Genomic DNA, 15,156 nt, shown 5'->3' with positions numbered 1-15,156 from the left:
TTCATGGTAGCACCCCCAAATTTTTGAACTCCTTCTCCATGGAGTTGCGTTTGTCCCCTACATTGGTGTCATTTTACTAACAGTACAATATAGGATTGTTTGTCCAGGCCTTTGGAGAAGGGTGATTGGGGTTGATGGCCTGCTATTCTTTGCCTGCTGTATTAAAACTGCTGTTTTAAATGTTCTAACTGGACTGCAGTTAGGAAGTGGTAGTGTCATGGATCCCAAGGAGAACCTTTGGCAAGATTGGAAGGGTGAAGAGTGAGTTATAGATGTCATGAAGGGGGCTGGAGAAAAATGGGACAAATGTTTCCAGAAATCCCTGGCAGCTCTGAGTCTGGTGAGTCTAACGGTGCCCATAACTCCCCTGTATCTATGACAGAGAGAAAGGAATTCTCACTGGCAGCCAGCCCAGACCTAGCTGTTGAACAGATAAAACATATTGAACAGCCTGGACTCTTCCAGAGAAAGCAAAGTGAAAGTAGTGTGTCAGAGTCAGAGATAACAATTTCATTAAGGTCACATAGAATTGAGAAAAGGAGGCTTCAGCTTAAGGAATTGCTGTTTCTCCTCAGAAGGAGCTCCCGCCTTATGGCACAAGGTAGAAAATGCCAGAGTAACTGGTGCCAGTAAAGTGCCTGCCTACCTCTCTGATATTTAGAGTGGCTAGATGTGATGTCATGACAACAAAGTCTGCCGTTGCCTCCACACGTCTAGTCTGTTCCCTGAGACATGCCTAGTCAGTCTCTGAGACATGCTTAGCTAGTTCCAGTTCTGAACCATGCCCAGATTGCTTGATGCTCCATTCCTGTCCTGACTTCTGGAATGAAGCTTTGTGCAAATTCCAGTGTCCGAGTCCCGAGTCTGCTTCTCTGGTTGGGAGCCAGGACGGTTAGGGTAGAAAGAATATACTAAATGGATACAATAAAAATACTGCAGTGTAGAGTGGTCCTGTTTACTGTCCCAGCCAGCCAGCTAGCCAGCCATGCCCTTTGCCAGGATACTCCATTCCACTCTCCCTCTCACCTGGCTTTTCATCCCCTCCCTCTACAACAGTTAGTTAGCATTCCACGGCCACTAAGCATGTTCCATCTCATTGGGCCCCCCATTTTAGAGTGTTTGCTTTTTTGTGTATTGTGGGCTCTTGAAGCATGCTGGTGTTTCCCTCTTGTGCTCCATATAAGCACTTGGCACTCAGTCCTGAACATCAGAAGTAGACAAAATGGCAAATTACCACAATGCCTCCATGTGAGCATATTTTTCTAAGCTGGAATTGCGTACAGGTATTTAAGACATAATGTAATTTTAGGTGGTTAGGTTATACTGTACTATGCTTAAAGACATATATCCATTCTCCTGAAATATAACAAGTCTGAGATGGAAAAGGTACTTAAGGGAGTTTGATCTGATTGATCAGCTTTCCTGCAGTGACAGCATAAATGAACTGCATCACTCCAGCTCACCTTTGAAGCTGTTTCTGGTGGTGGGTGATGCATATCCTTTGCAACCCAATTCTATGCATGTTTTCCTTAAAAAATAAAGCCCATATTCTTAAGCGGGGTTTAATTCCAGGTAAGGCTCTTGGAGGTCACTGATTCATAGGGTCACCATAAGTCGTAGTCGACTTGGAGGCACATAACAACAACAAGGATAGGGGAGAAATTAGATTCAGTTTGCATTTGCAGCTGAATCTCTCAATCTGCACTTTACAAAACAATGTGAGAATAAAAATACAGCCATATTTCAAAATTTGCACATATCTGAATTTCATGATGCAGTTCTCCACCCAAAGAATGTTTATAAAAATTCATATATTAGGGGAAAGTGTGCATAGAAATGAATGTAAGTGAAAATAACATATACGAATGCATTATATTAGGAGAAATTCTTTGCAAAAATGTGTACATTAGTAGAAACTGCATAGAAAAAAGCATTTATTAGGAGACCGCATTAGCATGCTGAAGTATCTCCTGAGGATTTTAAAAAATGAGAAACTGAGAAAACCAAAATTGACAGATCCTTCCATCCCTACTTCCAGGTAAGCATATACAGCATTGCAGCCTTAGCACCTTCAGATGTGTTGCTAGGTAATTTAAGGACTAGGGGCACAGGTGTATGACACAAATTTGCATAAAAGTAGCACATGCCAATTTACATGTAAGAAGGTGAGTGGGATCTTACCAGCATTGCCATTTGAAAATTCATGAACATTCATCATGGAAAAACATCATGAAAATCCTTCAGCATTGTAGTACAAATTTATCATAATAAACACATTTTCTATGCAGTACTGAGTAATGTGCAAGTATTTGTGCAAGTATTTGCTCCTAATATAATGCTTTTTTGTAGTTACTTGAATTTGTTAGATTCAGCTAATTTGATAGATGAATTTGGATTTGATATTCAGCTGTCAATGCAAACTAAATCGAATTATTCCTCCATTCCTACTGATAGCCAGGCTGGAAGGAAAAGTTCTGGCTTTCCAGTTCTCTATGCAAGGAGAGTTCTGCACAAAACTCTGTTTGATGAGGTGGTAAGGATGCGAAAATCCTTTACATTCTTGGTGCAGCTTTTTTAGCTAAGGAGAGTTTTGATGGAAAAAGTTGGTTTTTTTGGCAGAGCATTATAAGACTTCTCCAATCAGGAAAAGAATACCATCCCTAGGGTTTATAATTAAGCAATAATTATTAGGCACACAAGTACTTCAGGAACCTACACAAGGCTTCAATATCATCTGACGTTCCATTCAGCTGTCTCCAAAATTACATTCCAACCTCAGCTTTGGGAAACAAGGATCTGAAGCCCTGCCAGATTGACTGAAGGTTTTTTTCTTCCAAAGAAACAATGAAGATTAATTGGATGATTGGGGCTGTGATGAAACACAAAGGAACAGTTTGGGTGTGGCCTCCCAGGACTGTGTTGCAACCACCCAGTTAAGGGGACTCATGGCCCCAAATGGCTTTGAGTAGTCAGAGATAGCAGAGTATTGCTCAGGAGACATTTGAACTCTGCCCTGAACATTCAGTCACTAGGTTTATGCACACTCTCTCACTGAACTAGAAATTTATTCTTGCCTTTAATGTAGGAGCAGATCACAAGATGTATTTGTACGCTTATGTCAAAAGCGATCTTGTTCCTTGAAGAATTAGAGGAGAAGAGTGGCAGCATATCTGGGGAGACAACTCTGAGAAGACAGAATGGAGATTATCACTAGTAAAACATTTGTACTTTATGACACTCTGCTTATTTTGAAACTAGGGTTGCCAGGTTCAATCCCTGAAACTGATCCTGTATCTTTAGGAGAAGGGAAAGTCAGCCAAGTGCAGGTGTTCTTGCAACCCTGTAATGGAAAAAACCACAAGGTGGAATTCTCCCTTCTCCCTGCACAACTTTTAAAGACAAAGAAGACCTCTTGGTTGCCAGGCCCAGCCTCCTATTTGGAACAAGCTAATGACAATGGCACACAGGTACTTATTACAGGGATGTGGCACTCCAGATGTCTTTGAACATGGCCCTTGGTCAGGAGTCAAAGGGCAGATCAGGGAATAGGAATTCAGCCTGTGCTGGATGGGGTAACACTTCCCCTGAAGACACAGGTTCACAATTTGGGTGTGCTCCTGGACTCAGCTCTGAACTTGGAGGCCCAGGTCTCGGCCGTGGCCAGGAGTGCCTTTGCCCAGTTAAGACTAGTGCACAGCTGCGCCCGTTCCTGGAAATGCCTGATTTGACTATGGTGATGCATGCCTTAGTTACATCCCATTTAGACTACTGTAACGCGCTCTACGTGGGGCTGCCTTTGAAGACTGTTCGGAAACTTAAACTGGTACAAAGAGCTGCAGCCAGAGTATTAACAGGGGCTGGTTACAGGGACCATACAACTCCCTTGTTACAACAGCTCCACTGGCTGCCAGTTTGTTTCCGGTCACAATTCAAAGTGCTGGTTTTGACCTTTAAAGCCCTATACGGCCCAGGTACAGGCTATTTGTCAGACTGTATCTCCCTATATGAGCCTGCCCAGGCCCTGAGATCTTCAGGAGAGGCTCTTCTCTCAGTCCCAACACCCTCGCAAGTGAGACTGGTGGGGACGCGAGATAGGGCCTTCTCGGTGGCTGCTCCTGGGTTCTGGAACTCCCTTCCTAGGGAGGCACGAATGGTCCCCTCCTTGCCATCCTTCCATCGGCAAGTAAAGACTTTTTTATTCTGACAGGCTTTTGGGATAGAAGGTGTTTAGGATTGGGCTTTACAAGGCTTGTTTTATTGTTTTATATTATTATCTGTATTATTTTAAATTGTTTTTAGATTTTTAAGTGCCTTTTACGGTTTTAAGGTTGTGCATAGTTTAATTGTATTTTAATTGTGTTTTTCTATGTTTTTAACTACATGTAGTTCTATCTGTAAGCCGCCCTGAGTTCCAAGTTGGAAAAAGGGCGGGGTAAAAATAAAGTTTCAATTCAATTCCCTATCCCTGCCTGGCACAAAGCCAACACGTTATGCATCTTTCCTAATATGGCCTACTATGGCTGGCACAGTCAAAGGCCTTTAACTACAGATGCTTGGGATTGATATTGGGACCTTGTGCTCAAAATGCACAAGGACTACCACTTAGCCACAGTTTCTCCCAAGAGGTACTGTTTTATATGAGTTTAAATGGGAAGATGACTGTTTACTGGTGGCTGGAGCATTAATATCTACATGGAAAATGCAGGGTTTTTTCATATTAGCATGTGTTAATAATTTTGATAAAATGCCAAATACTGCAACATCAAAAGGAAACGAGCACTTGGATTTGCAGCTATGCCTTAGCAACATTTAGAACTGCAACTAAAAAAATCTTTAAAACATGCCTTTAAAATCACTTCTGTAGAGTTGCAACAGCCCCCCTTTAGCCTGTCACATTTGAATAGAGCTACTGTGCACAGTATATGTATTGTACATGCTTTCACCCACTGTGAAATGCAAGCAATCAGATCACCTTTTCTTTCACTTATTTCTGCCTAGGATGTCTGTCTTGCAGTTTTGGCAAGCTTAGTCCCAATGTTACAATCTAAAACTGAACCAAATGTTTAATTTCTAATCCCAGATCAATCCTAATGGAAAGATCCATGTGCATTTTATAACTTAAGGAGTACAGTGTGCATGGGGAGCCTGGACTCTATCCATTGCAATTGTATCACACAGCAGTGACTGAGTTAAGTTGAAACCCGAGTCTGTATCACTGGCATATCATTGGGTTTTTATTTCATCCTGCCTGAAGTTCAGGAATGCTCAGATACGGAATTTTTATTCTGGCTCTTGAGATGAATCATTATGCCATCTACTGAATATTATTGGTGTCAGACACGCAACTTCCAAGCCAATTTCAGTTGCTGTGGTTTTGTTTAGACTAGAAGTAGCTGAGTGTCTGCAGCAGTAGCGAGCCAGCTGAAAAAAAGGTCATTATTCCCCTTTTCAGTCAGCACTGCTAAAAGGCAGTTCTGCTTGATGCGAAGGACTTTGGACCAAACCTGTAGTCTTGGGGACAGAATTTGGGGGCTTAAGTGAGGGTTGAAGGCTCTCCTTTTTACAACAAGATATACATATGGGCAAAGCTACCAGGGCTGGCCCTACCATTAGGCATGCAGCTGCCTCAGGTGGTAGATGACAGGCGCATCAACGACAGTCCTCTCATTATTTTCTTCTGAGTTCCCTAAACTAACTGGCTCTGTGCATCTCCTAAGCTATCCTGCTGTCTTCAGGCAGGGGATGCTGTTCCACCACCCCCTGTGCTGAAGTAAAATGTAACTGCCCATTTGGTCAGACCCTGCAGATGAAGAGTGTGTATGTGTGTGAGTACCATATTGTCCTTTGGCAGTTTAGGTAGCAAAACATCTTGGGTTGTCCCTGTGCTTCCATGTAGTTCAGGTGTGGGGAACTTTTAGCCCTTCAGATGTTGCTTAGCCACAACTCCCATACTTGCTAGGACTGCTGGGAGTTGTCATTCAGCAATAGCTGGAAGGCCAGAGGTTTCTGGCTGCATCTACACTGCTGATGTAGTCAGAGCCCGGTCCATCTGGACCAGTTTTGTTTCCCTGGGCTTCTAGCGACTCTCCCAGTTTTTTTCTATCCCTGGCTATCGTCTGAAATCTGATCCTTTTAACAAGAGTTGCCGGGGACTGAGCTGAGAGCCTCTGCGAGCCAAGCAGCTACAGCCTTTTCTTGCCTTTGTTCTTAGACTCTGCTCTGTTGCCCTACACCAGCCACTCCCACCCTGATGCCCTCCAGATGCTTCGGACAGGGGCTGATGCAAGTTGTAGTTCAAAACATCTGGAAAGCAGTAGGTTAGGAGAAACTGCCGTGGACCCTGTCCTCTCAGGCTCACTCCAAGCTGAGAAGAAAAAATGCCTGAAGCAATGGAGAGTGAGGCACAGAAAGATCCAGCTCTCTGGACCTGTGTGCACCTCCCATGAATGGGATGGGCATGTGAAAAAAGAGATGTGGCTGCCCCGATGCATCCAGCTGGTCCCTTAAGAGTCATGGCAACTTATAAAAACAAAGAGGTAGATGAGTGGATATCTGCACGTCCACCCCACAGCCTTGAACCATGATAGTATCCAAGGGTTCCTGGGCTGTTCACCCTAAGGCATGGAAGGGGAAGCAGTGGCCTGCAGGTGGGATCCAGCTCGCAAAGCCTTTCAGACCAGCCCACCAGCCTCTCCTCTGTGGCTGTGACCTTCCTTGGCAGCAGTCCAAGCTGGATCCACAAAAGCCCCCTTTTCAGAAAGTGATGCTTTGAGCAGAAGTTGACAGGGAAGCTGGATGGAATGCTGGAGAAGATCAGGAGCACCTCCCAACCCTTTTGAGGAAGGCCCTGGCGGAATGGGAGAGCACCTGCTTTTCATGCAGAAGGCCCCAGGTTTGAGCCCCGGCATCTCCAGATAGGGTTGGGAATGCCCCTGTCAAAACCCTGGAGACCCATTACCAACCAGTCAGCTAGAGGGATCAGTGGTCTGATGGTATAAGGCAGATTCCCATGTTTTCAGTCTCTGATGCTTACAAAGAAAGCCCTGTGTGTTGGGAGGCACCTTGAACCTCCAGGAAAGAACATTCCTTTAACATATATCCACTCTCTACAGTTGTTGTTATGTGCCTTCAAGTAGACCACCACTTTTGATGACCCTGTGAATCAGCAACCTCCGACATCATCTGTCATGAACCACCCTGTTCAGATCTTGTAAGTTCAGGTCTGTGGCTTCCTCTATGGAATCAATCCATCTCTTGTTTGGCCTTCCTCTTTTTCTACTCCCTTCTGTTCTTCCCAGCATTATTGTCTTTTCTAGTGAATTGTCTCTTCTCATTATGTGTCCAAAGTATGATAACCTCAGCTTCATCATTTTAGCTTCTAGTGATAGTTCTGGTTTAATTTGTTCTAATGTAAATGTACTGCCTTCAAGTCAATCCCGACTTATGGCGACCCTATGAATAGAGTTTTCATGGTCAGCAGTATTCAGAGGGGGTTTACCATTGCCTTCCTCTGAGGCTGAGAGGCAGTGAATGCCCAAGGTCACCCAGTGAGCTTCATGGCTGTGTGGGGAGTTGAACCCTGGTCTCCCAGGTCATAGTCCAACACCACACTGGCTTTCTGATTTGTTCTAACACCCAATTATTTGTCTTTTTTGCAGTCCATGGTATGTGCAAAGCTCTCCTACAGTAGTGATTCCAAAAGAAGACCGCAGCAGTGCCTTGGGAACTTAAGCCACCATGTTGAAGGTATCTATGACTTTGTAGCTCAGCCTTCCTCAACCTGGTGCCCTCCAGATGTTTTGGACGGCTCTGCTGACTAGAGCTGATGAGAGTTGTTGTCCAAAACAACAGATTGGTGAAACCTGCTATCTGAGTGGGAAGGTCCCATACGAGATGTGCATAGCAATCCTGTGGAGGGGGTGGGGAACCTATGGGAGAGGTGAGCAGCTCCCAGCTTCCAACAGTCCACTGGTTTGTTGTAGACTACGTAGGAAGTGGGGTGTGTGTGCTTTATTTCACACACCCCTTTAAAACTGCCTCACCACCACTAACATCAAGTGGAGGGAAAATATAGGCCTGGAGCTTTTATGGGGGTGGGGTGTTGGGCGGAGAGTGCTTAGGATCTGTTGGATTCATGATCTCCCTGCAACACACACCAAAACCCAACCACAGGTGGAACACCACTGGCTAAGTGGCAGCTGCAGCATAGCGCACCAAGAAAGTGGCAGAGCTCTCTACTCACAGACCTCCCTCTCCACTTGTGGAAGGGGAGGCCCTCAGTATCTTCTGGTCCCTCAGATTGTTCCCTAAACCTATTTTTCTTCCGTCCCAAGATGCAGAGTCTCGGAAACGTGACTTGTGTACAGAAATCAGAGTCCAGCTCCTGGCCCTAATGGACTGTGGAATAGTACAGATAGGATGGCAGGAGACCATATTAACTGAGCTATCCTGCAGTTGTAATGGGTGCCTGCCTCGTTGATTGATTTAGCACATGTACTATATATACCATCCTCTAGGGGAGGTACAAACCATAGAACCAAACAATTCATTCACTTTACAAAATCAGAAGGGCTCGTTAATAACAGCAACCGGAGCTATAGAGCAAAGAGAATGTCAGGATCTACGCCTGTGGGCAATATTGGAAGGATGGGCAATGGGTAGAGTAGTGACGGAGATGAAACTTGATTTTGTTTGCATTTTAATCAGAACCTACCTAATTCACACTTCTCAAACTAATATGTGACTCAAAAAGCACCCACCCTTCAAAATTCACACTTCTCCAAATTTTACAATGCAGTTCTCCAACCAAACAATATGTATAAAACTTATATTAGGGTGAAATTGCATAAAATTAATATATTAGTGAAAATAACATATAAAAATGCATAATAATAATAATAGTAATAATAATAATAATGGATATTGCTTGCAAAAATTGTATATTAGTCAAATGCTTACAAAAGCATGTTTATTAGGAGAAATGTATACTGAAATTTTCCTGAGGATTTTTAAAAAATCACAAATTGCTGTGGAAATGTGGAGAACTGAATTCAGGATGGAAAAATGAATCGTAAAGAAACAAAACTGACAGATGTATCTATCCTGAGTGTAGAGTTAAAATCTGAGTTTTCCCTTAGTAAAAGGAACAAAGGGTAAAATGGCAAAATACTGCCATATTCCATGGGAAGCATCTGAGATTATTACTAATTGGGAATCACATCTGAGATTATTATTGTTATTTAATCATCTTGGATTATCTCAGTTTATTAAGCACGTGGAATTATTATTTCTATTAAAATTAATGACCTTCCCTGAGTTCACTTTATGTTAATTAACATTCCTGTAAGAATCCAGAGCCAGATTAAAAGCATGGCAAAATTTATGTATGGACTTTATCTGGGGGGAGAAGACTTCAATTCATGTTAACACTCTTCAGGTATGTGGATTAAATAAACACATGGTGGGGGCACAGAGGGGACGAGTATGCTAGCTCTGCCCTGGCTGTCATTCTCTGTCATTTATCTGAGTGGTTGAAATCTGACGATATGGAGGAATATGAACAAGCTCCCAACCCACTCCCACCGCTTCTGAGCTTGGCTTTTATGCTGCATTAGGTATCTCAGTTTTAGATTCCAGCTGAAAAACAAACTTGTCCCTATTACAAGTTTAGGGAATAACAGAAAGAAAATAAATACTTTAGGGTGTGTTTGTTAACTCCTCCTTGAGAGTTTCCCCTTCTAGTTTTGTTCCTGAGCTTTAGATTTTCCTTCCTGTTGTACAATCAAGGGGAAACTTCTTAACTGGCTGCTGTATAAAGGCTGATATGGAAGAAGCTGGTGGAGAAGAGCTTCATCAGATGACCTTGGAAGGATTCTCCTGGAAGCCGATCATGGAAATATATTATGCACCTCTCTGAGTGTGAGAGTGAAGTGTGTCTCCAATTTCAGTCACTGGGGAAAAAGTGTGGCCCAGGTATTGAGCGAGAGCGAGAGCTAGAGCGAGCGAGCGCGAGAGCGAGCTGCTCCGCAGTATTTTCTTTTTACATAAGTGGTGTGACTTGTAGCGGAACGGTACAAATGTCTTGCAATGTTTTCTCCACAGCAGTGACGGAGACCAGATCTGGAAGGGCCACCTGCTGCAGCTGCTTGCAAAAGCTGAGAAGGTTCATCAGCAGGTGTCACAAAGAAATCCAGCCAGACCAGAGGAGCTGGCACTTCATTTCAGTGGCTTCGCTGGGCAGAATTCAGCTCAAATATCAAACTATAATCACATCTCTTCCCCACCAGTGGTCTCTCCTGCCAGAAGATTTTTATGTTACATGCAAAGGTTTCCACATAAAATATTGGAAACAAATGTTATTGTGGTTTTGTGTGTGTGTATGTTTTACGCAGGATGGGGAGGGGGTGAATACAAAGAAGAGAGGAGGTAAAGAAAGATCCCTTTTCTCCATGTATTTTATCTCCATTAAATATCATGTCAGGCTCTAATAAAAGAGGCTTTATTTTTGGAACAGAGTAGATGACTCCATGTCCTATAAAATGCTTAAAATGCAAAGAGCGTGGAATGGGTTTGAGTTGTACAAGTGGCACTCTGGATTTCCTTCTAGGGCTGGCCAAAGAGAGAAGATTTCAACTATAAAAACTATAAAGCATTTAAAACATTACTGTACTGTATTAGTCCAGGAGTAGCCAGAGCGATGATACCCCCCACCCAGGTGTTACTGGATGGCAATTCCAGCCCCAATCAGTATGGCCAATGGTCAGGGATGACAGGAGTTGTAGCCCAACAACATCTGGATGGCGCAATGTTGGCTACCCCTGCAGTAGGCCAACAGATGGATCTTCTCTCTCTTAACATCTGCATTTGCAATGCGAGATCTGTGCAGGAGATTGGCAGTTGACAAAGGTGCACAGGTTTTCAGTCATCTTCACCCGCATGTCCACGCTTTAATTGCAAAGTCCTAAGAAATGAACACTATCATCCAAAGAGATTCTGAAAGTGACATCTGATTAAATTTAAGTCAAAGGGAACAAATTCCATTAAACTTTTTCAAATTACTTAGCATTCCCTTTGAGCAACATACTACAGAACCCACCACTATGTCTACACTTTACATCTAACCCTACTGAGCTGTCATGGCTTCCCTCCAGTATACCTCAGAACTACAGTTCTACAGAGGGCGGTCTTGCCCAACCTGGCACCCTCCAGGTACGCTGGCTGGGGATGATGGGAGTTGTAGTCCAAAACACACAGAGAGCACCAAGATGGGGAAGGCTGCCATGGGGGTAGCTAGATGTTGCTATCTGATCATTTCCAACACTCTGTTTAAAGCTCTGGTTCCCAGGGTGCCTGAGAGCAAACAAGACAACAACAATAAAAATAAGGTTAAAAAACACTTGGAGGAATGTGGCCAATAAAATCCTAAACAGTGTGCAATAATTATGAACTAGCTGAATATTTGTATTATTACCGCCCATGATTCCCAGTAGGAATAGCATGCAAAAAAGTAGCTAAGTATTTCTTGGGAACGCTCTGGCTACTCATTTTGTACTATTGTCTCCTGGCTTCCAATATACGGTATCTGCAGTAATTAGATCTATACAGAGTAGCCCACTATGTCAGAAGAATTTCTTTGGCAGACACAGTATCTTTTGAAGATATCAGATATGCACAACACTTAAAACCATTACAGTGTCTCTGTTGAGACATCAGTCGTCTCCAGTTTCACCAAGTTGCCAAGTAATGCTATTAAAATTTGGCACTACCGAACCATGTCCTGCATTCATGACATTTTATTAATATAACAGGTCTCATGCTGACCTACACTATTGATCTAATGCCAGTTGCTTGAGTGGAACTGACCCAGACCTGTATCAGCTGAGATCAGAATTGGGCCTAGTGTATCTAATTTAATTTACAGGACTTCTGCACTTAAAGTTTCAGCTGTCTTTTTGAAGTAGTGTCACTGGAAGCTTTAAACGATTTGTAAACCGAAAAGGGTCTTTTCCAGATGAATTGCAGCTGAATGCTCCAGGCTCTCTTTTCCTCTCCGTAGAGCAATAAAAAGGCGAGCTTCTTAAAAGGTTCTTATTGGCAGAAGGCAATCACTGGGGTCAAATTTTAACTGATAAAACTTTAATCAGCAGGGCTGAAACTAGAGGGCAGAGTTCTTTATTTCTTGAAGCCATTTTGTTCCTGAGATGTTCCTGTTGTAGGGAAATGAAAAAGAAGTGTTAATGATGACGGCTGATCCCTCTTCCACTCATAGTAATAGGTTTTGTTGATTAAACTGCCAATTCTCACACTTCTTCAGCATTCTCAAAACTCACGTCAAACGAGATTTTGGTACTATAAGAATTTATTTAAATTTCATAAATTAAAGACAGTTGAATATGTAGCTTCAATTATTTAATTGACTGATAACTTTAATTCTTATAAAAATTTAGACATATATTGAACTGCACTCTTGAAAGCTGTTACTTTCTAGGTCCAGCACTGATTTGTAAAAGAAACATATTTCAGAGTCAATTTATGTGCAAGTTTTCCAGCATCAAAGTTGGGTTAAGTATTTTGATGGCTTTCCATGTCCAAGTTAAATGTCAGTGTTGAAGGTGGGGCAGTTTTGTGACAAAAGGGAATTTGGCTGCAGATATCAAGGGCTAGGGACAAACCTGGTTAGTAACAGCTGTAAATATTAGCCAGAATTCACATGTGAACACAGGCAAACAGAGATTTTTGAAAGATAAGTGCCTTTTTGTTAAGCGAAAAGCCTGTGCATTTGGCAACAATGCAGAAAAAGCTACTCAGGGGTGGTGGGGCGGGGGAGACCTTTCCTGTAGACCATTTCTCAGTACTTTGAACATTCATTTGACCTTCGAATATTCTCCTTGATGAAGTTGTTGTCGTTGTTGTTCATAAAGAGCATAAGCGTTTCTAGGGGCTTTACAGAAAGTTGCCAACAGACTAGAAAAAAATGCAGCATGGCCCGCTCTTATGCCTTTAACAGCAGCTTGATCTGCAGCAATGAGCAGGTGATGTTGAGGTCGATGTTTCACTTGCTGATTCCTACAGAGGAAATCATAGCTGGAGTCATGGCTACAGGGGGGAGTTCAAAAGTTGAAAACTCTAGAAGCGAATTATTCATATGGAGCTAAATGCCTTCTATCATTTAATACACTGCATTATACACTGATTGTTTCAGTGAATTTAGTGATTGGTTTACCTGCTCTCATCACAGCCTTCCCCAATCTGGTGCCCTCTAGACGTTTTAGATTAAGGTTCCCATCAGCACATGCTCTATAGCCTGTCTCCTGACTTTATACACTGTCCTCTACTGTCCTAGACCAGATGGTGCCCTCCTGCTGGCCATGCTGTCTGGGGCTGATGGGAGTTATAGTTCAAAACATCTGGAGAGCACCAGGGTTGGGGGAAGACTTATGAGTGCAGGAGATCCACAATCCGTGGCCCTTTTTACTTTCATCATCATATTGCTGCCCCACTTTGCATTTAGAAGTGATATTCCACAAACCTTACATTAACAATCTGCATGTAATGAAGCCCTGGGCAGTGAAAGATGGGGTGTCGGTCAAGGGGATCCATGCCTGTTGCGGAGAAACCAGAGCACATCTATCCAGTAGTTGTCTGGATCAGACCCAAGCAGCAGAACCTACCAACAGGTTAGCTGCATCTCTTCTCCCTGATAGAAGTGCTGGAAATGACAAGAATATTTGTTGTGACAGATCCATTCATTTTATGGAATACTAACTGTGCAATTGTAGAGATTTTGTTTACTGCTTTCAGTTTATTGACTCTGTAAATGTTTGTATGTTATCTTTTTTATCGTATTGTACACCACTTCAGTAGATTTTGGTTGTGAGGCAGTTTATAAAATCTGCAAACAAATAAATAATAATAACAATCTCCTTTTTCAACAAACCTTTTAAGTAGAGATCTTATCCCAGTCTGCATCTGTGTCGGAATTGCTTTTTAATATATTTTTAACCCTTCTTTTTAAAAAATGTTTTAAAGCCTTTTTTTAAACATGTTTTTAAAGATGTTTTACTTTTAACATGTTTTTAATGGTTGTTGTGCTTTAATATATTTTGAAGTCTGTTTTTATGACATTTTAAAGGGTTTTTAGTGCTTTTGTTTGCCGCCCTGGGCTCCTCCTGGGAGAAACGGTGGGATATAAATCAAATAAATAAATAAATAATAAACAATGTAGGAACCTAGGAAGCCACCTGGGACCTTCTGCATGCAAAGCAGGTGATCTACCTTCCTCAATACGTAGCTGGCTGATATATAACACACAGGAGACACGATTTCTATAAAAGGTTCCTATATCAAAAAAGAAAGAAGGAAAGAAAACAGATTTGTTGCAACTGTAAGGTACCTAGGGGAGGTCTTGAACCATGGACTCTGGTGCCTGCACTATCACAGTAGGAAGAACTGTTGGCTTCCTATTGGTTGCCCCACAGCTGCACCACTGACGATTAGGCAGAGAGACAAAACTTGGCATTACAACTAACAATTCAGCAGGGATCAGGTGACTAGGACAACCTCTTGCCCTATAAAGGTACTGATTCTGGCCTACCTTCTAAGACTCAAACTGCCTGCCTCCTAAACACCAGTCCAAACTGTGATCAGGTGAAGCTTCTTTTATAACTAGAAGAGAACATTGCTTTATTTTTTTTTATTTTTTGCACTTGCTATGCAAGGAAGTTGGAACTGACCATTTCATCCCCTAGTAACTGTGAGACGTTTAGCAATAAGGCTATAAAGGTTTTCCAAGCTCAGCCTCTCCATGCATTCTTCCTTCTCTCTTTCAAGACTGCAATCCCTGTCCGAAATAGAGAAGCACCCTGAGGGACACAGTAGATGCTAACTGTGCAAGCACGGCAGATGATGGCATCCAAAGTTGATTGTAATCTCAACATATAACTGCATAATCTGTAAAATATCTTTGATGGCTGATACTCAGCGTCTGGCACAGCATATATCCACCAACCCCCAACCTCGTGCAGACAGCAAAAGGCCAATGAGATGGTTGCAGTAATTTAAAACTTTGTTTAAGTTAGCTATATCTCTATCAGTTCTGTAACAATAACAGAGAAGCAACAGAACCCAGGAGCTGAAACATCTGTTTTAAGGTCTCTT

The 15,156-nt window shown here is 42.6% G+C and overlaps 1 long non-coding RNA gene across 2 annotated transcripts; it reads left to right on the top strand.

Annotated features, from left to right (window-relative positions):
• The first annotated feature begins 3,402 nt into the window (after window positions 1-3,402).
• Window positions 3,403-10,927, top strand: LOC133371396 (uncharacterized). Of its 2 annotated transcripts, XR_009759314.1 has the most exons (4): window positions 3,403-3,467; window positions 7,113-7,210; window positions 7,659-7,746; window positions 10,102-10,927. It is a non-coding gene; the product is annotated as an uncharacterized LOC133371396 (long non-coding RNA). The 2 variants fall into 2 exon arrangements; XR_009759315.1 differs by lacking the exon at window positions 7,113-7,210.
• Window positions 10,928-15,156: the final 4,229 nt, after the last annotated feature.

Source organism: Rhineura floridana, chromosome 16 (assembly GCF_030035675.1).
Source record: "Rhineura floridana isolate rRhiFlo1 chromosome 16, rRhiFlo1.hap2, whole genome shotgun sequence".
Taxonomy (NCBI): domain Eukaryota; kingdom Metazoa; phylum Chordata; class Lepidosauria; order Squamata; family Rhineuridae; genus Rhineura; species Rhineura floridana.
The sequence above is the reverse complement of the archived record's forward strand: the minus strand, read 5'-3'. Positions and strand labels throughout refer to the sequence as shown.